At 45.9% G+C, this 15906-nt stretch overlaps 40 non-coding genes across 40 annotated transcripts; all 40 read left to right on the top strand.

The window, feature by feature from the left end:
* Positions 1 to 73: 73 nt before the first annotated feature.
* On the top strand, positions 74 to 147 carry trnat-cgu (transfer RNA threonine (anticodon CGU)). The gene has a single exon. It is a non-coding gene; the product is annotated as a tRNA-Thr (tRNA).
* Positions 148 to 337: 190 nt separating this feature from the next.
* On the top strand, positions 338 to 427 carry trnar-ucu (transfer RNA arginine (anticodon UCU)). Its single transcript is given in 2 exon segments — positions 338 to 374; positions 392 to 427. It is a non-coding gene; the product is annotated as a tRNA-Arg (tRNA).
* Positions 428 to 1009: 582 nt separating this feature from the next.
* On the top strand, positions 1010 to 1083 carry trnat-agu (transfer RNA threonine (anticodon AGU)). Its single transcript has one exon. It is a non-coding gene; the product is annotated as a tRNA-Thr (tRNA).
* A 171-nt stretch (positions 1084 to 1254) lies between these two features.
* trnat-cgu (transfer RNA threonine (anticodon CGU)) lies at positions 1255 to 1328 on the top strand. Its single transcript has one exon. It is a non-coding gene; the product is annotated as a tRNA-Thr (tRNA).
* A 190-nt stretch (positions 1329 to 1518) lies between these two features.
* Positions 1519 to 1608, top strand: trnar-ucu (transfer RNA arginine (anticodon UCU)). Its single transcript is given in 2 exon segments — positions 1519 to 1555; positions 1573 to 1608. It is a non-coding gene; the product is annotated as a tRNA-Arg (tRNA).
* A 582-nt stretch (positions 1609 to 2190) lies between these two features.
* trnat-agu (transfer RNA threonine (anticodon AGU)) lies at positions 2191 to 2264 on the top strand. The gene has a single exon. It is a non-coding gene; the product is annotated as a tRNA-Thr (tRNA).
* A 171-nt stretch (positions 2265 to 2435) lies between these two features.
* trnat-cgu (transfer RNA threonine (anticodon CGU)) lies at positions 2436 to 2509 on the top strand. The gene has a single exon. It is a non-coding gene; the product is annotated as a tRNA-Thr (tRNA).
* A 190-nt stretch (positions 2510 to 2699) lies between these two features.
* On the top strand, positions 2700 to 2789 carry trnar-ucu (transfer RNA arginine (anticodon UCU)). The gene is given in 2 exon segments: positions 2700 to 2736; positions 2754 to 2789. It is a non-coding gene; the product is annotated as a tRNA-Arg (tRNA).
* Positions 2790 to 3371: 582 nt separating this feature from the next.
* trnat-agu (transfer RNA threonine (anticodon AGU)) lies at positions 3372 to 3445 on the top strand. Its single transcript has one exon. It is a non-coding gene; the product is annotated as a tRNA-Thr (tRNA).
* A 171-nt stretch (positions 3446 to 3616) lies between these two features.
* trnat-cgu (transfer RNA threonine (anticodon CGU)) lies at positions 3617 to 3690 on the top strand. The gene has a single exon. It is a non-coding gene; the product is annotated as a tRNA-Thr (tRNA).
* Positions 3691 to 3880: 190 nt separating this feature from the next.
* On the top strand, positions 3881 to 3970 carry trnar-ucu (transfer RNA arginine (anticodon UCU)). Its single transcript is given in 2 exon segments — positions 3881 to 3917; positions 3935 to 3970. It is a non-coding gene; the product is annotated as a tRNA-Arg (tRNA).
* A 582-nt stretch (positions 3971 to 4552) lies between these two features.
* trnat-agu (transfer RNA threonine (anticodon AGU)) lies at positions 4553 to 4626 on the top strand. The gene has a single exon. It is a non-coding gene; the product is annotated as a tRNA-Thr (tRNA).
* Positions 4627 to 4797: 171 nt separating this feature from the next.
* Positions 4798 to 4871, top strand: trnat-cgu (transfer RNA threonine (anticodon CGU)). Its single transcript has one exon. It is a non-coding gene; the product is annotated as a tRNA-Thr (tRNA).
* Positions 4872 to 5061: 190 nt separating this feature from the next.
* On the top strand, positions 5062 to 5151 carry trnar-ucu (transfer RNA arginine (anticodon UCU)). Its single transcript is given in 2 exon segments — positions 5062 to 5098; positions 5116 to 5151. It is a non-coding gene; the product is annotated as a tRNA-Arg (tRNA).
* A 582-nt stretch (positions 5152 to 5733) lies between these two features.
* On the top strand, positions 5734 to 5807 carry trnat-agu (transfer RNA threonine (anticodon AGU)). The gene has a single exon. It is a non-coding gene; the product is annotated as a tRNA-Thr (tRNA).
* A 171-nt stretch (positions 5808 to 5978) lies between these two features.
* Positions 5979 to 6052, top strand: trnat-cgu (transfer RNA threonine (anticodon CGU)). Its single transcript has one exon. It is a non-coding gene; the product is annotated as a tRNA-Thr (tRNA).
* Positions 6053 to 6914: 862 nt separating this feature from the next.
* Positions 6915 to 6988, top strand: trnat-agu (transfer RNA threonine (anticodon AGU)). The gene has a single exon. It is a non-coding gene; the product is annotated as a tRNA-Thr (tRNA).
* A 171-nt stretch (positions 6989 to 7159) lies between these two features.
* trnat-cgu (transfer RNA threonine (anticodon CGU)) lies at positions 7160 to 7233 on the top strand. Its single transcript has one exon. It is a non-coding gene; the product is annotated as a tRNA-Thr (tRNA).
* A 190-nt stretch (positions 7234 to 7423) lies between these two features.
* On the top strand, positions 7424 to 7513 carry trnar-ucu (transfer RNA arginine (anticodon UCU)). Its single transcript is given in 2 exon segments — positions 7424 to 7460; positions 7478 to 7513. It is a non-coding gene; the product is annotated as a tRNA-Arg (tRNA).
* A 582-nt stretch (positions 7514 to 8095) lies between these two features.
* trnat-agu (transfer RNA threonine (anticodon AGU)) lies at positions 8096 to 8169 on the top strand. The gene has a single exon. It is a non-coding gene; the product is annotated as a tRNA-Thr (tRNA).
* A 171-nt stretch (positions 8170 to 8340) lies between these two features.
* On the top strand, positions 8341 to 8414 carry trnat-cgu (transfer RNA threonine (anticodon CGU)). Its single transcript has one exon. It is a non-coding gene; the product is annotated as a tRNA-Thr (tRNA).
* Positions 8415 to 8604: 190 nt separating this feature from the next.
* trnar-ucu (transfer RNA arginine (anticodon UCU)) lies at positions 8605 to 8694 on the top strand. Its single transcript is given in 2 exon segments — positions 8605 to 8641; positions 8659 to 8694. It is a non-coding gene; the product is annotated as a tRNA-Arg (tRNA).
* Positions 8695 to 9252: 558 nt separating this feature from the next.
* Positions 9253 to 9326, top strand: trnat-agu (transfer RNA threonine (anticodon AGU)). The gene has a single exon. It is a non-coding gene; the product is annotated as a tRNA-Thr (tRNA).
* Positions 9327 to 9497: 171 nt separating this feature from the next.
* On the top strand, positions 9498 to 9571 carry trnat-cgu (transfer RNA threonine (anticodon CGU)). The gene has a single exon. It is a non-coding gene; the product is annotated as a tRNA-Thr (tRNA).
* Positions 9572 to 9761: 190 nt separating this feature from the next.
* Positions 9762 to 9851, top strand: trnar-ucu (transfer RNA arginine (anticodon UCU)). Its single transcript is given in 2 exon segments — positions 9762 to 9798; positions 9816 to 9851. It is a non-coding gene; the product is annotated as a tRNA-Arg (tRNA).
* Positions 9852 to 10433: 582 nt separating this feature from the next.
* trnat-agu (transfer RNA threonine (anticodon AGU)) lies at positions 10434 to 10507 on the top strand. Its single transcript has one exon. It is a non-coding gene; the product is annotated as a tRNA-Thr (tRNA).
* A 171-nt stretch (positions 10508 to 10678) lies between these two features.
* On the top strand, positions 10679 to 10752 carry trnat-cgu (transfer RNA threonine (anticodon CGU)). Its single transcript has one exon. It is a non-coding gene; the product is annotated as a tRNA-Thr (tRNA).
* A 190-nt stretch (positions 10753 to 10942) lies between these two features.
* Positions 10943 to 11032, top strand: trnar-ucu (transfer RNA arginine (anticodon UCU)). The gene is given in 2 exon segments: positions 10943 to 10979; positions 10997 to 11032. It is a non-coding gene; the product is annotated as a tRNA-Arg (tRNA).
* Positions 11033 to 11615: 583 nt separating this feature from the next.
* Positions 11616 to 11689, top strand: trnat-agu (transfer RNA threonine (anticodon AGU)). Its single transcript has one exon. It is a non-coding gene; the product is annotated as a tRNA-Thr (tRNA).
* Positions 11690 to 11857: 168 nt separating this feature from the next.
* trnat-cgu (transfer RNA threonine (anticodon CGU)) lies at positions 11858 to 11931 on the top strand. The gene has a single exon. It is a non-coding gene; the product is annotated as a tRNA-Thr (tRNA).
* Positions 11932 to 12121: 190 nt separating this feature from the next.
* On the top strand, positions 12122 to 12211 carry trnar-ucu (transfer RNA arginine (anticodon UCU)). The gene is given in 2 exon segments: positions 12122 to 12158; positions 12176 to 12211. It is a non-coding gene; the product is annotated as a tRNA-Arg (tRNA).
* Positions 12212 to 12793: 582 nt separating this feature from the next.
* On the top strand, positions 12794 to 12867 carry trnat-agu (transfer RNA threonine (anticodon AGU)). Its single transcript has one exon. It is a non-coding gene; the product is annotated as a tRNA-Thr (tRNA).
* A 168-nt stretch (positions 12868 to 13035) lies between these two features.
* On the top strand, positions 13036 to 13109 carry trnat-cgu (transfer RNA threonine (anticodon CGU)). Its single transcript has one exon. It is a non-coding gene; the product is annotated as a tRNA-Thr (tRNA).
* Positions 13110 to 13299: 190 nt separating this feature from the next.
* On the top strand, positions 13300 to 13389 carry trnar-ucu (transfer RNA arginine (anticodon UCU)). The gene is given in 2 exon segments: positions 13300 to 13336; positions 13354 to 13389. It is a non-coding gene; the product is annotated as a tRNA-Arg (tRNA).
* Positions 13390 to 13971: 582 nt separating this feature from the next.
* On the top strand, positions 13972 to 14045 carry trnat-agu (transfer RNA threonine (anticodon AGU)). The gene has a single exon. It is a non-coding gene; the product is annotated as a tRNA-Thr (tRNA).
* Positions 14046 to 14216: 171 nt separating this feature from the next.
* Positions 14217 to 14290, top strand: trnat-cgu (transfer RNA threonine (anticodon CGU)). The gene has a single exon. It is a non-coding gene; the product is annotated as a tRNA-Thr (tRNA).
* A 190-nt stretch (positions 14291 to 14480) lies between these two features.
* trnar-ucu (transfer RNA arginine (anticodon UCU)) lies at positions 14481 to 14570 on the top strand. Its single transcript is given in 2 exon segments — positions 14481 to 14517; positions 14535 to 14570. It is a non-coding gene; the product is annotated as a tRNA-Arg (tRNA).
* A 582-nt stretch (positions 14571 to 15152) lies between these two features.
* On the top strand, positions 15153 to 15226 carry trnat-agu (transfer RNA threonine (anticodon AGU)). Its single transcript has one exon. It is a non-coding gene; the product is annotated as a tRNA-Thr (tRNA).
* A 171-nt stretch (positions 15227 to 15397) lies between these two features.
* trnat-cgu (transfer RNA threonine (anticodon CGU)) lies at positions 15398 to 15471 on the top strand. The gene has a single exon. It is a non-coding gene; the product is annotated as a tRNA-Thr (tRNA).
* Positions 15472 to 15661: 190 nt separating this feature from the next.
* Positions 15662 to 15751, top strand: trnar-ucu (transfer RNA arginine (anticodon UCU)). The gene is given in 2 exon segments: positions 15662 to 15698; positions 15716 to 15751. It is a non-coding gene; the product is annotated as a tRNA-Arg (tRNA).
* The last annotated feature ends 155 nt before the right edge of the window (positions 15752 to 15906 follow it).

The following is a 15906-nucleotide window of genomic DNA, read 5'->3' as shown; positions in this document are numbered from 1 at the left end:
TTTTTCCATTTTCATACCATCCCTCAGCTGTTGTCGGAGGACAGTGTCCAAAGCTAAAGCGCAGTGGCAGCCAGGCGCCGTGGCTTAGCTGGTCAAAGCGCCTGTCTCGTAAACAGGAGATCCTGGGTTCGAATCCCAGCGGTGCCTCTCCACTGATACCTTTGCTCACTGGAATCTTTCTTGGACAGAGGGCATCAGCATTTTGAATCATGTTTCAATTGTGCAGAGGCTCGAGGACCTGTCTTTTCTGCCCACAAAGTTTAAAAAGCTTCACACTGCTGGACGTTCAAATGCCCAGAAGAAAAACCATCACGTGGCCAATACATGAAACCAGCCAGGCTCTGTGGCGCAATGGATAGCGCATTGGACTTCTAGATTGTGAAATGAGGCCATTCAAAGGTTGTGGGTTCGAGTCCCACCAGAGTCGTAAATGTTGGTGTTTTGTTTTCTATATACTGCACAGTGTTTCCCGCAGGCAACAGAAAGTTTTTGAGGACTCTTGTTTTCAACGTATTCATATAAATAATGTCAATCAAGTCAAAAGGCTTGGAATCATACCCGAGAACCGTCATAGAGGTATTTGAGTCACTGGCTTGTATCATGTAGATGCAGAACTTCACATATGTTCATATATGCATCAAATTGAATTGACATTTCTATATAAAATGCAGTGCAAGAAAACGACCATAACATGGAAGGGTCAGACCTGCTAGCTTCCATGATATCCCTCTATCTATGTAGGGTTGGGTCAAAAGGGTGATACATTTGGCTAGTTTTCCATTTTCTCCACGTGCTGGGGTAGAGACGTCGATGCTAACGGGTATGAGGCCATTCAAATTGTTCTCTGTGGTTTACTACCACATTTGCCTTCCGAAACTTCTTGGCACTTGCACACATGGACCGGCCACCACAACAGAGAAGTGCCATACTTTGTTTTTCTTTCCGTAGCCTAAATGGTCTTTGCTAAAGGTTTCCTGGGTCGCCCTTCCAGGTTCCTCACACAGGGCTTGGCGCCGTGGCTTAGTTGGTTAAAGCGCCTGTCTAGTAAACAGGAGATCCTGGGTTCGAATCCCAGCGGTGCCTTTGGCGAAACTCATGTGGCTCAAGTCTGTGCACCTTAGCGAGCATGTGATTTTCCCAGAATTGACCAAAAACGGTGAAACCGAGGTTTTCTTTGCATATTTTTCTATTTTCATACCATCCCTCAGCTGTTGTCGGAGGACAGTGTCCAAAGCTCAAGCGCAGTGGCAGCCAGGCGCCGTGGCTTAGCTGGTCAAAGCGCCTGTCTCGTAAACAGGAGATCCTGGGTTCGAATCCCAGCGGTGCCTCTCCACTGATACCTTTTCTCACTGGAATCTTTCTTGGACAGAGGGCATCAGCATTTTGAATCATGTTTCAATTGTGCAGAGGCTCGAGGACCTGTCTTTTCTGCCCACAAAGTTTAAAAAGCTTCACACTGCTGGACGTTCAAATGCCCAGAAGAAAAAACATCACGTGGCCCAGACAGGAAGTCAGACAGGCTCTGTGGCGCAATGGATAGCGCGTTGGACTTCTAGATTGTGAAATGATGCCATTCAAAGGTTGTGGGTTCGAGTCCCACCAGAGTCGTAAATGTTGGTGTTTTTTTTTCTATATACTGCACAGTGTTTCCCGCAGGCAACAGAAAGTTTTTGAGGACTCTTGTTTTCAACGTATTCAAATAAATAATGTCAATCAAGTCAAAAGGCTTGGAAACATACCCGAGAACCGTCATACAGGTATTTGAGTCACTGGCTTGTATCATGTAGATGCAGAACTTCATATATGTTCATATATGCATCAAATTGAATTGACATTTCTATATAAAATGCAGTGCAAGAAAACGACCATAACATGGAAGGGTCTGACCTGCTAGCTTCCATGATATCCCTCTATCTATGTAGGGTTGGGTCAAAAGGGTGATACATTTGGATAGTTTTCCATTTTCTCCACGTGCTGGGGTAGAGACGTCGATGCTAACGGGTATGAGGCCATTCAAATTGTTCTCTGTGGTTTACTACCACATTTGCTTTCGGAAACTTCTTGGCACTTGCACACATGGACCGGCCACCACAACAGAGAAGTGCCATACTTTGTTTTTCTTTCCGTAGCCTAAATGGTCTTTGCTAAAGGTTTCATGGGTCGCCCTTCCAGTTTCCTCACACAGGGCTTGGCGCCGTGGCTTAGTTGGTTAAAGCGCCTGTCTAGTAAACAGGAGATCCTGGGTTCGAATCCCAGCGGTGCCTTTGGCGAAACTCATGTGGCTCAAGTCTGTGCACCTTAGCGAGCATGTGATTTTCCCAGAATTGACCAAAAACGGTGAAACCGAGGTTTTCTTTGCAGATTTTTCCATTTTCATACCATCCCTCAGCTGTTGTCGGAGGACAGTGTCCAAAGCTCAAGCGCAGTGGCAGCCAGGCGCCGTGGCTTAGCTGGTCAAAGCGCCTGTCTCGTAAACAGGAGATCCTGGGTTCGAATCCCAGCGGTGCCTCTCCACTGATACCTTTGCTCACTGGAATCTTTCTTGGACAGAGGGCATCAGCATTTTGAATCATGTTTCAATTGTGCAGAGGCTCGAGGACCTGTCTTTTCTGCCCACAAAGTTTAAAAAGCTTCACACTGCTGGACGTTCAAATGCCCAGAAGAAAAACCATCACGTGGCCAATACATGCAACCTGCCAGGCTCTGTAGCGCAATGGATAGCGCATTGGACTTCTAGATTGTGAAATGAGGCCATTCAAAGGTTGTGGGTTCGAGTCCCACCAGAGTCGTAAATGTTGGTGTTTTGTTTTCTATATACTGCACAGTGTTTCCCGCAGGCAACAGAAAGTTTTTGAGGACTCTTGTTTTCAACGTATTCAAATAAATAATGTCAATCAAGTCAAAAGGCTTGGAATCATACCCGAGAACCGTCATAGAGGTATTTGAGTCACTGGCTTGTATCATGTAGATGCAGAACTTCACATATGTTCATATATGCATCAAATTGAATTGACATTTCTATATAAAATGCAGTGCAAGAAAACGACCATAACATGGAAGGGTCAGACCTGCTAGCTTCCATGATATCCCTCTATCTATGTAGGGTTGGGTCAAAAGGGTGATACATTTGGCTAGTTTTCCATTTTCTCCACGTGCTGGGGTAGAGACGTCGATGCTAACGGGTATGAGGCCATTCAAATTGTTCTCTGTGGTTTACTACCACATTTGCCTTCCGAAACTTCTTGGCACTTGCACACATGGACCGGCCACCACAACAGAGAAGTGCCATACTTTGTTTTTCTTTCCGTAGCCTAAATGGTCTTTGCTAAAGGTTTCCTGGGTCGCCCTTCCAGGTTCCTCACACAGGGCTTGGCGCCGTGGCTTAGTTGGTTAAAGCGCCTGTCTAGTAAACAGGAGATCCTGGGTTCGAATCCCAGCGGTGCCTTTGGCGAAACTCATGTGGCTCAAGTCTGTGCACCTTAGCGAGCATGTGATTTTCCCAGAATTGACCAAAAACGGTGAAACCGAGGTTTTCTTTGCAGATTTTTCCATTTTCATACCATCCCTCAGCTGTTGTCGGAGGACAGTGTCCAAAGCTCAAGCGCAGTGGCAGCCAGGCGCCGTGGCTTAGCTGGTCAAAGCGCCTGTCTCGTAAACAGGAGATCCTGGATTCGAATCCCAGCGGTGCCTCTCCACTGATACCTTTGCTCACTGGAATCTTTCTTGGACAGAGGGCATCAGCATTTTGAATCATGTTTCAATTGTGCAGAGGCTCGAGGACCTGTCTTTTCTGCCCACAAAGTTTAAAAAGCTTCACACTGCTGGACGTTCAAATGCCCAGAAGAAAAACCATCACGTGGCCAATACATGCAACCAGCCAGGCTCTGTGGCGCAATGGATAGCGCATTGGACTTCTAGATTGTGAATTGAGGCCATTCAAAGGTTGTGGGTTCGAGTCCCACCAGAGTCGTAAATGTTGGTGTTTTGTTTTCTATATACTGCACAGTGTTTCCCGCAGGCAACAGAAAGTTTTTGAGGACTCTTGTTTTCAACGTATTCAAATAAATAATGTCAATCAAGTCAAAAGGCTTGGAATCATACCCGAGAACCGTCATAGAGGTATTTGAGTCACTGGCTTGTATCATGTAGATGCAGAACTTTACATATGTTCATATATGCATCAAATTGAATTGACATTTCTATATAAAATGCAGTGCAAGAAAACGACCATAACATGGAAGGGTCAGACCTGCTAGCTTCCATGATATCCCTCTATCTATGTAGGGTTGGGTCAAAAGGGTGATACATTTGGCTAGTTTTCCATTTTCTCCACGTGCTGGGGTAGAGACGTCGATGCTAACGGGTATGAGGCCATTCAAATTGTTCTCTGTGGTTTACTACCACATTTGCCTTCCGAAACTTCTTGGCACTTGCACACATGGACCGGCCACCACAACAGAGAAGTGCCATACTTTGTTTTTCTTTCCGTAGCCTAAATGGTCTTTGCTAAAGGTTTACTGGGTCGCCCTTCCAGGTTCCTCACACAGGGCTTGGCACAGTGGCTTAGTTGGTTAAAGCGCCTGTCTAGTAAACAGGAGATCCTGGGTTCGAATCCCAGCGGTGCCTTTGGCGAAACTCATGTGGCTCAAGTCTGTGCACCTTAGCGAGCATGTCATTTTCCCAGAATTGACCAAAAACGGTGAAACCGAGGTTTTCTTTGCAGATTTTTCCATTTTCATACCATCCCTCAGCTGTTGTCGGAGGACAGTGTCCAAAGCTCAAGCGCAGTGGCAGCCAGGCGCCGTGGCTTAGCTGGTCAAAGCACCTGTCTCGTAAACAGGAGATCCTGGGTTCGAATCCCAGCGGTGCCTCTCCACTGATACCTTTTCTCACTGGAATCTTTCTTGGACAGAGGGCATCAGCATTTTGAATCATGTTTCAATTGTGCAGAGGCTCGAGGACCTGTCTTTTCTGCCCACAAAGTTTAAAAAGCTTCACACTGCTGGACGTTCAAATGCCCAGAAGAAAAAACATCACGTGGCCCAGACAGGAAGTCAGACAGGCTCTGTGGCGCAATGGATAGCGCGTTGGACTTCTAGATTGTGAAATGATGCCATTCAAAGGTTGTGGGTTCGAGTCCCACCAGAGTCGTAAATGTTGGTGTTTTTTTTTCTATATACTGCACAGTGTTTCCCGCAGGCAACAGAAAGTTTTTGAGGACTCTTGTTTTCAACGTATTCAAATAAATAATGTCAATCAAGTCAAAAGGCTTGGAAACATACCCGAGAACCGTCATAGAGGTATTTGAGTCACTGGCTTGTATCATGTAGATGCAGAACTTCATATATGTTCATATATGCATCAAATTGAATTGACATTTCTATATAAAATGCAGTGCAAGAAAACGACCATAACATGGAAGGGTCTGACCTGCTAGCTTCCATGATATCCCTCTATCTATGTAGGGTTGGGTCAAAAGGGTGATACATTTGGATAGTTTTCCATTTTCTCCACGTGCTGGGGTAGAGACGTCGATGCTAACGGGTATGAGGCCATTCAAATTGTTCTCTGTGGTTTACTACCACATTTGCTTTCGGAAACTTCTTGGCACTTGCACACATGGACCGGCCACCACAACAGAGAAGTGCCATACTTTGTTTTTCTTTCCGTAGCCTAAATGGTCTTTGCTAAAGGTTTCATGGGTCGCCCTTCCAGTTTCCTCACACAGGGCTTGGCGCCGTGGCTTAGTTGGTTAAAGCGCCTGTCTAGTAAACAGGAGATCCTGGGTTCGAATCCCAGCGGTGCCTTTGGCGAAACTCATGTGGCTCAAGTCTGTGCACCTTAGCGAGCATGTGATTTTCCCAGAATTGACCAAAAACGGTGAAACCGAGATTTTCTTTGCAGATTTTTCCATTTTCATACCATCCCTCAGCTGTTGTCGGAGGACAGTGTCCAAAGCTCAAGCGCAGTGGCAGCCAGGCGCCGTGGCTTAGCTGGTCAAAGCGCCTGTCTCGTAAACAGGAGATCCTGGGTTCGAATCCCAGCGGTGCCTCTCCACTGATACCTTTGCTCACTGGAATCTTTCTTGGACAGAGGGCATCAGCATTTTGAATCATGTTTCAATTGTGCAGAGGATCGAGGACCTGTCTTTTCTGCCCACAAAGTTTAAAAAGCTTCACACTGCTGGATGTTCAAATGCCCAGAAGAAAAAACATCACGTGGCCAATACATGCAATCAGCCATTTTCTGTGGCGCAATGGATAGCGCATTGGACTTCTAGATTGTGAAATGAGGCCATTCAAAGGTTGTGGGTTCGAGTCCCACCAGAGTCGTTAATGTTGGTGTTTTGTTTTCTATATACTGCTCAGTGTTTCCCGCAGGCAACAGAACGTTTTTGAGGACTCTTGTTTTCAACGTATTCAAATAAATAATGCCAATCAAGTCAAAAGGCTTGGAATCATACCCGAGAACCGTCATAGAGGTATTTGAGTCACTGGCTTGTATCATGTAGATGCAGAACTTCACATATGTTCATATATGCATCAAATTGAATTGACATTTCTATATAAAATGCAGTGCAAGAAAACGACCATAACATGGAAGGGTCTGACCTGCTAGCTTCCATGATATCCCTCTATCTATGTAGGGTTGGGTCAAAAGGGTGATACATTTGGATAGTTTTTCATTTTCTCCACGTGCTGGGGTAGAGACGTCGATGCTAACGGGTATGAGGCCATTCAAATTGTTCTCTGTGGTTTACTACCACATTTGCTTTCGGAAACTTCTTGGCACTTGCACACATGGACCGGCCACCACAACAGAGAAGTGCCATACTTTGTTTTTCTTTCCGTAGCCTAAATGGTCTTTGCTAAAGGTTTCCTGGGTCGCCCTTCCAGGTTCATCACACAGGGCTTGGCGCCGTGGCTTAGTTGGTTAAAGCGCCTGTCTAGTAAACTGGAGATCCTGGGTTCGAATCCCAGCGGTGCCTTTGGTGAAACTCATGTGGCTCAAGTCTGTGCACCTTAGCGAGCATGTGATTTTCCCAGAATTGACCAAAAACGGTGAAACCGAGGTTTTCTTTGCAGATTTTTCCATTTTCATACCATCCCTCAGCTGTTGTCGGAGGACAGTGTCCAAAGCTAATGCGCAGTGGCAGCCAGGCGCTGTGGCTTAGCTGGTCAAAGCGCCTGTCTCGTAAACAGGAGATCCTGGGTTCGAATCCCAGCGGTGCCTGTCCTCTGATACCTTTGCTCACTGGAATCTTTCTTGGACAGAGGGCATCAGCATTTTGAATCATGTTTCAATTGTGCAGAGGCTCGAGGACCTGTCTTTTCTGCCCACAAAGTTTAAAAAGCTTCACACTGCTGGACGTTCAAATGCCCAGAAGAAAAACCATCACGTGGCCAATACATGCAACCAGCCAGGCTCTGTGGCGCAATGGATAGCGCATTGGACTTCTAGATTGTGAAATGAGGCCATTCAAAGGTTGTGGGTTCGAGTCCCACCAGAGTCGAGAATGTTGGTGTTTTGTTTTCTATATACTGCACAGTGTTTCCCGCAGGCAACAGAAAGTTTTTGAGGACTCTTGTTTTCAACGTATTCAATTAAATAATGTCAATCAAGACAAAAGGCTTGGAATCATACCCGATAACCGTCATAGAGGTATTTGAGTCACTGTCTTGTATCATGTAGATGCAGAACTTCACATATGTTCATATATGCATCAAATTGAATTGACATTTCTATATAAAATGCAGTGCAAGAAAACGACCATAACATGGAAGGGTCTGACCTGCTAGCTTCCATGATATCCCTCTATCTATGTAGGGTTGGGTCAAAAGGGTGATACATTTGGCTAGTTTTCCATTTTCTCCACGTGCTGGGGTAGAGACGTCGATGCTAACGGGTATGAGGCCATTCAAATTGTTCTCTGTGGTTTACTACCACATTTGCTTACGGAAACTTCTTGGCACTTGCACACAAGGACCGGCCACCACAACAGAGAAGTTCCATACTTTGTTTTTCTTTCCGTAGCCTAAATGGCCGTTGCTAAAGGTTTCCTAGGTCACCCTTCCAGGTTCCTCACACAGGGCTTGGCGCCGTGGCTTAGTTGGTTAAAGCGCCTGTCTAGTAAACAGGAGATCCTGGGTTCGAATCCCAGCGGTGCCTTTGGCGAAACTCATGTGGCTAAAGTCTGTGCACCTTAGCGAGCATGTGATTTTCCCAGAATTGACCAAAAACGGTGAAACCGAGGTTTTCTTTGCAGATTTTTCCATTTTCATACCATCCCTCAGCTGTTGTCGGAGGACAGTGTCCAAAGCTCAAGCGCAGTGTCAGCCAGGCGCCGTGGCTTAGCTGGTCAAAGCGCCTGTCTCGTAAACAGGAGATCCTGGGTTCGAATCCCAGCGGTGCCTCTCCACTGATACCTTTGCTCACTGGAATCTTTCTTGGACAGAGGGCATCAGCTTTTTGAATCATGTTTCAATTGTGCAGAGGCTCGAGGACCTGTCTTTTCTGCCCACAAAGTTTAAAAAGCTTCACACTGCTGGACGTTCAAATGCCCAGAAGAAAAACCATCACGTGGCCAATACATGCAACCAGCCAGGCTCTGTAGCGCAATGGATAGCGCATTGGACTTCTAGATTGTGAAATGAGGCCATTCAAAGGTTGTGGGTTCGAGTCCCACCAGAGTCGTAAATGTTGGTGTTTTGTTTTCTATATACTGCACAGTGTTTCCCGCAGGCAACAGAAAGTTTTTGAGGACTCTTGTTTTCAACGTATTCAAATAAATAATGTCATACCCGAGAACCGTCATAGAGGTATTTGAGTCACTGGCTTGTATCATGTAGATGCAGAACTTCACATATGTTCATATATGCATCAAATTGAATTGACATTTCTATATAAAATGCAGTGCAAGAAAACGACCATAACATGGAAGGGTCTGACCTGCTAGCTTCCATGATATCCCTCTATCTATGGAGGGTTGGGTCAAAAGGGTGACACATTTGGATAGTTTTCCATTTTCTCCACGTGCTGGGGTAGAGACGTCGATGCTAACGGGTACGAGGCCATTCAAATTGTTCTCTGTGGTTTACTACCACATTTGCTTACGGAAACTTCTTGGCACTTGCACACAGGGACCGGCCACCACAACAGAGAAGTGCCATACTTTGTTTTCCTTTCCGTAGCCTAAATGGTCTTTGCCAAAGGTTTCCTGGGTCGCCCTTCGAGGTTCCTCACACAGGGCTTGGCGCCGTGGCTTGGTTGGTTAAAGCGCCTGTCTAGTAAACAGGAGATCCTGGGTTCGAATCCCAGCGGTGCCTTTGGCGAAACTCATGTGGCTCAAGTCTGTGCACCTTAGCGAGCATGTGATTTTCCCAGAATTGACACAAAATGGTGAAACCGAGGTTTTCTTTGCAGATTTTTCCATTTTCATACCATCCCTCAGCTGTTGTCGGAGGACAGTGTCCAAAGCTAATGCGCAGTGGCAGCCAGGCGCCTTGGTTTAGCTGGTCAAAGCGCCTGTCTCGTAAACAGGAGATCCTGGGTTCGAATCCCAGCGGTGCCTGTCCTCTGATACCTTTGCTCACTGGAATCTTTCTTGGACATTGGGCATCAGCATTTTGAATCATGTTTGAATTGTGCAGAGGCTCGAGGACCTGTCTTTCCTGCCCACAGAGTTTAAAAAGCTTCACACTGCTGGACGTTCAAATGCCCAGAAGAAAAACCATCACGTGGCCCAGCCATGCAGTCAGACAGGCTCTGTGGCGCAATGGATAGCGCGTTGGACTTCTAGATTGTGAAATGAGGCCATTCAAAGGTTGTGGGTTTGAGTCCCACCAGAGTCGAGAATGTTGGTGTTTTGTTTTCTATATACTGCACAATGTTTCCCGCAGGCAACAGAAAGTTTTTGAGGACTCTTGTTTTCAACGTATTCAATTAAATAATGTCAATCAAGACAAAAGGCTTGGAATCATACCCGATAACCGTCATAGAGGTATTTGAGTCACTGTCTTGTATCATGTAGATGCAGAACTTCACATATGTTCATATATGCATCAAATTGAATTGACATATCTATATAAAATGCAGTGCAAGAAAACGACCATAACATGGAAGGGTCTGACCTGCTAGCTTCCATGATATCCCTCTATCTATGGAGGGTTGGGTCAAAAGGGTGATACATTTGGATAGTTTTCCATTTTCTCCACGTGCTGGGGTAGAGACGTCGATGCTAACGGGTATGAGGCCATTCAAATTGTTCTCTGTGGTTTACTACCACATTTGCTTACGGAAACTTCTTGGCACTTGCACAAAAGGACCGGCCACCACAACAGAGAAGTGCCATACTTTGTTTTTCTTTCCGTAGCCTAAATGGTCTTTGCTAAAGGTTTCCTGGGTCGCCCTTCCAGGTTCCTCACACAGGGCTTGGTGCAGTGGCTTAGTTGGTTAAAGCGCCTGTCTAGTAAATAGGAGATCCTGGGTTCGAATCCCAGCGGTGCCTTTGGCGAAACTCATGTGGCTCAAGTCTGTGCACCTTAGCGAGCATGTGATTTTCCCAGAATTTACCAAAAACGGTGAAACCGAGTTTTTCTTTGCAGATTTTTCCATTTTCATATCATCCCTCAGCTGTTGTCGGAGGACAGTGTCCAAAGCTAATGCGCAGTGGCAGCCAGGCGCCGTGGCTTAGCTGGTCAAAGCGCCTGTCTCGTAAACAGGAGATCCTGGGTTCGAATCCCAGCGGTGCCTGTCCTCTGATACCTTTGCTCACTGGAATCTTTCTTGGACAGAGGGCATCAGCATTTTGAATCATGTTTCAATTGTGCAGAGGCTCGAGGACCTGTCTTTCCTGCCCACAGAGTTTAAAAAGCTTCACACTGCTGGACGTTCAAATGCCCAGAAGAAAAACCATCACGTGGCCAATACATGCAATCAGACAGGCTCTGTGGGGCAATGGATAGCGCATTGGACTTCTAGATTGTGAAATGAGGCCATTCAAAGGTTGTGGGTTCGAGTCCCACCAGAGTCGTAAATGTTGGTGTTTTGTTTTCTATATACTGCACAGTGTTTCCCGCAGGCAACAGAAAGTTTTTGAGGGCTCTTGTTTTCAACGTATTCAAATAAATAATGTCAATCAAGTCAAAAGGCTTGGAATCATACCCGAGAACCGTCATAGAGGTATTTGAGTCACTGGCTTGTATCATGTAGATGCAGAACTTCACATATGTTCATATATGCATCAAATTGAATTGACATTTCTATATAAAATGCAGTGTAAGAAAACGACCATAACATGGAAGGGTCTGACCTGCTAGCTTCCATGATATCCCTCTATCTATGTAGGGTTGGGTCAAAAGGGTGATACATTTGGATAGTTTTCCATTTTCTCCACGTGCTGGGGTAGAGACGTCGATGCTACCGGTACTGAAGGCCATTCAAATTGTTCTCTGTGGTTTACTACCACATTTGCCTTCGGAAACTTCTTGGCACTTGCACACATGGACCAGCCACCACAACAGAGAAGTGCCATACTTTGTTTTTCTTTCCGTAGCCTAAATGGTCTTTGCTAAAGGTTTCCTGGGTCGCCCTTCCAGGTTCCTCACACAGGGCTTGGCGCCGTGGCTTAGTTGGTTAAAGTGCCTGTCTAGTAAACAGGAGATCCTGGGTTCGAATCCCAGTGGTGCCTTTGGCAAAACTCATGTGGCTCAAGTCTGTGCACCTTAGCGAGCATGTGATTCCCAGAATTGACCAAAACTGTTAAACCGAGGTTTTCTTTGCAGATTTTTCCATTTTCATACCATCCCTCAGCTGTTGTCGGAGGACAGTGTCCAAAGCTAATGCGCAGTGGCAGCCAGGCTCCGTGGTTTAGCTGGTCAAAGCGCCTGTCTCGTAAACAGAAGATCCTGGGTTCGATTCCCAGCGGTGCCTGTCCTCTGATACCTTTGCTCACTGGAATCTTTCTTGGACAGAGGGCATCAGCATTTTGAATCATGTTTCAATTGTGCAGAGCCTCGAGGACCTGTCTTTTCTGCCCACAAAGTTTAAAAAGCTTCACACTGCTGGACGTTCAAATGCCCAGAAGAAAAACCATCACGTGGCCAATACATGCAATCAGACAGGCTCTGTGGCGCAATGGATAGCGCATTGGACTTCTAGATTGTGAAATGAGGCCATTCAAAGGTTGTGGGATCGAGTCCCACCAGAGTCGTAAATGTTGGTGTTTTGTTTTCTATATACTGCACAGTGTTTCCCGCAGGCAACAGAATGTTTTTGAGGACTCTTGTTTTCAACGTATTCAAATAAATAATGACAATCAAGTCAAAAGGCTTGGAATCATACCCGAGAACCGTCATAGAGGTATTTGAGTCACTGGCTTGTATCATGTAGATGCAGAACTTCACATATGTTCATATATGCATCAAATTTAATTGACATTTCTATATAAAATGCAGTGTAAGAAAACGACCATAACATGGAAGGGTCTGACCTGCTAGCTTCCATGATATCCCTCTATCTATGTAGGGTTGGGTCAAAAGGGTGATACATTTGGATAGTTTTCCATTTTCTCCACGTGCTGGGGTAGAGACGTCGATGCTACCGGTTATGAGGCCATTCAAATTGTTCTCTGTGGTTTACTACCACATTTGCCTTCGGAAACTTCTTGGCACTTGCACACATGGACCAGCCACCACAACAGAGAAGTGCCATACTTTGTTTTTCTTTCCGTAGCCTAAATGGTCTTTGCTAAAGGTTTCCTGGGTCGCCCTTCCAGGTTCCTCACACAGGGCTTGGCGCCGTGGCTTAGTTGGTTAAAGTGCCTGTCTAGTAAACAGGAGATCCTGGGTTCGAATCCCAGTGGTGCCTTTGGCAAAACTCATGTGGCTCAAGTCTGTGCACCTTAGCGAGCATGTGATTCCCAGAATTGACCAAAACTGTTAAACCGAGGTTTTCTTTGCAGATTTTTCCATTTTCATACCATCCCTCAGCTGTTGTCGGAGGACAGTGTCCAAAGCTAATGCGCAGTGGCAGCCAGGCTCCGTGGCTTAGCTGGTCAAAGCGCCTGTCTCGTAAACAGAAGATCCTGGGTTCGATTCCCAGCGGTGCCTGTCCTCTGATACCTTTGCTCACTGGAATCTTTCTTGGACAGAGGGCATCAGCATTTTGAATCATGTTTCAATTGTGCAGAGCCTCGAGGACCTGTCTTTTCTGCCCACAAAGTTTAAAAAGCTTCACACTGCTGGACGTTCAAATGCCCAGAAGAAAAACCATCACGTGGCCAATACATGCAATCAGACAGGCTCTGTGGCGCAATGGATAGCGCATTGGACTTCTAGATTGTGAAATGAGGCCATTCAAAGGTTGTGGGATCGAGTCCCACCAGAGTCGTAAATGTTGGTGTTTTGTTTTCTATATACTGCACAGTGTTTCCCGCAGGCAACAGAAAGTTTTTGAGGACTCTTGTTTTCAACGTATTCAAATAAATAATGACAATCAAGTCAAAAGGCTTGGAATCATACCCGAGAACCGTCATAGAGGTATTTGAGTCACTGGCTTGTATCATGTAGATGCAGAACTTCACATATGTTTATATATGCATCAAATTGAATTGACATTTCTATATAAAATGCAGTGCAAGAAAACGACCATAACATGGAAGGGTCTGACCTGCTAGCTTCCATGATATCCCTCTATCTATGTAGGGTTGGGTCAAAAGGGTGATACATTTGGCTAGTTTTCCATTTTCTCCACGTGCTGGGGTCGAGATGTCGATCCTAACGGGTATGAGGCCATTCAAATTGTTCTCTGTGGTTTACTACCACATTTGCTTATGGAAACTTCTTGGCACTTGCACACAGGGACCGGCCACCACAACAGAGAAGTGCCATACTTTGTTTTCCTTTCCTTGGCCTAAATGGTCTTTGCCAATGGTTTCCTGGGTCGCCCTTCCAAGTTCCTCACACAGGGCTTGGCGCCGTGGCTTAGTTGGTTAAAGTGCCTGTCTAGTAAACAGGAGATCCTGGGTTCGAATCCCAGCGGTGCCTTTGGCGAAACTCATGTGGCTCAAGTCTGTGCACCTTAGCGAGCATGTGATTTTCCCAGAATTGACCAAAAACGGTGAAACCGAGGTTTTCTTTGCAGATTTTTCCATTTTCATACCATCCCTCAGCTGTTGTCGGAGGACAGTGTCCAAAGCTAATGCACAGTGGCAGCCAGGCGCCGTGGCTTAGCTGGTCAAAGCGCCTGTCTCGTAAACAGGAGATCCTGAGTTCGAATCCCAGCGGTGCCTGTCCTCTGATACCTTTGCTCACTGGAATCTTTCTTGGACAGAGGGCATCAGCATTTTGAATCATGTTTCAATTGTGCAGAGGCTCAAGGACCTGTCTTTTCTGACCACAAAGTTTAAAAAGCTTCACACTGCTGGACGTTCAAATGCCCAGAAGAAAAACCATCACGTGGCCAATACATGCAATCAGACAGGCTCTGTGGCGCAATGGATAGCACATTGGACTTCTAGATTGTGAAATGAGGCCATTCAAAGGTTGTGGGTTCGAGTCCCACCAGAGTCGTAAATGTTGGTGTTTTGTTTTCTATATACTGCACAATGTTTCCCGCAGGCAACAGAAAGTTTTTGAGGACTCTTGTTATCAACGTATTCAATTAAATAATGTCAATCAAGACAAAAGGCTTGGAATCATACCCGATAACCGTCATAGAGGTATTTGAGTCACTGGCTTGTATCATGTAGATGCAGAACTTCACATATGTTCATATATGCATCAAATTGAATTGACATTTCTATATAAAATGCAGTGCAAGAAAACGACCATAACATGGAAGGGTCTGACCTGCTAGCTTCCATGATATCCCTCTATCTATGTAGAGTTGGGTCAAAAGGGTGATACATTTGGCTAGTTTTCCATTTTCTCCACGTGCTGGGGTAGAGAATCCGACCCTAACGGGTATGAGGCCATTCAAATTGTTCTCTGTGGTTTACTACCATATTTGCCTTCTGAAACTTCTTGGCACTTGCACACATGGACCGGCCACCACAACAGAGAAGTGCCATACTTTGTTTTTCTTTCCGTAGCCTAAATGGTCTTTGCTAAAGGTTTCCTGGGTCGCCCTTCCAGGTTCCTCACACAGGGCTTGGCGCCGTGGCTTAGTTGGTTAAAGCGCCTGTCTAGTAAACAGGAGATCCTGGGTTCGAATCCCAGCGGTGCCTTTGGCGAAACTCATGTGGCTCAAGTCTGTGCACCTTAGCGAGCATGTGATTTTCCCAGAATTGACCAAAAACGGTGAAACCGAGGTTTTCTTTGCAGATTTTTCCATTTTCATACCATCCCTCAGCTGTTGTCGGAGGACAGTGTCCAAAGCTCAAGCGCAGTGGCAGCCAGGCGCCGTGGCTTAGCTGGTCAAAGCGCCTGTCTCGTAAACAGGAGATCCTGGGTTCGAATCCCAGCGGTGCCTCTCCACTGATACCTTTGCTCACTGGAATCTTTCTTGGACAGAGGGCATCAGCATTTTGAATCATGTTTCAATTGTGCAGAGGCTCGAGGACCTGTCTTTTCTGCCCACAAAGTTTAAAAAGCTTCACACTGCTGGACGTTCAAATGCCCAGAAGAAAAACCATCACGTGGCCAATACATGCAACCAGCCAGGCTCTGTGGCGCAATGGATAGCGCATTGGACTTCTAGATTGTGAAATGAGGCCATTCAAAGGTTGTGGGTTCGAGTCCCACCAGAGTCGTAAATGTTGGTGTTTTGTTTTCTATATACTGCACAGTGTTTCCCGCAGGCAACAGAAAGTTTTTGAGGACTCTTGTTTTCAACGTATTCAATTAAATAATGTCAATCAAGACAAAAGGCTTGGAATCATACCCGAGAACCGTCATAGAGGTATTT

This window comes from Pseudorasbora parva, chromosome 8 (assembly GCF_024679245.1).
Source record: "Pseudorasbora parva isolate DD20220531a chromosome 8, ASM2467924v1, whole genome shotgun sequence".
In the NCBI taxonomy this organism is placed as follows: Eukaryota; Metazoa; Chordata; class Actinopteri; order Cypriniformes; family Gobionidae; genus Pseudorasbora; species Pseudorasbora parva.
This window is presented reverse-complemented; position numbering and strand designations above follow the sequence as displayed.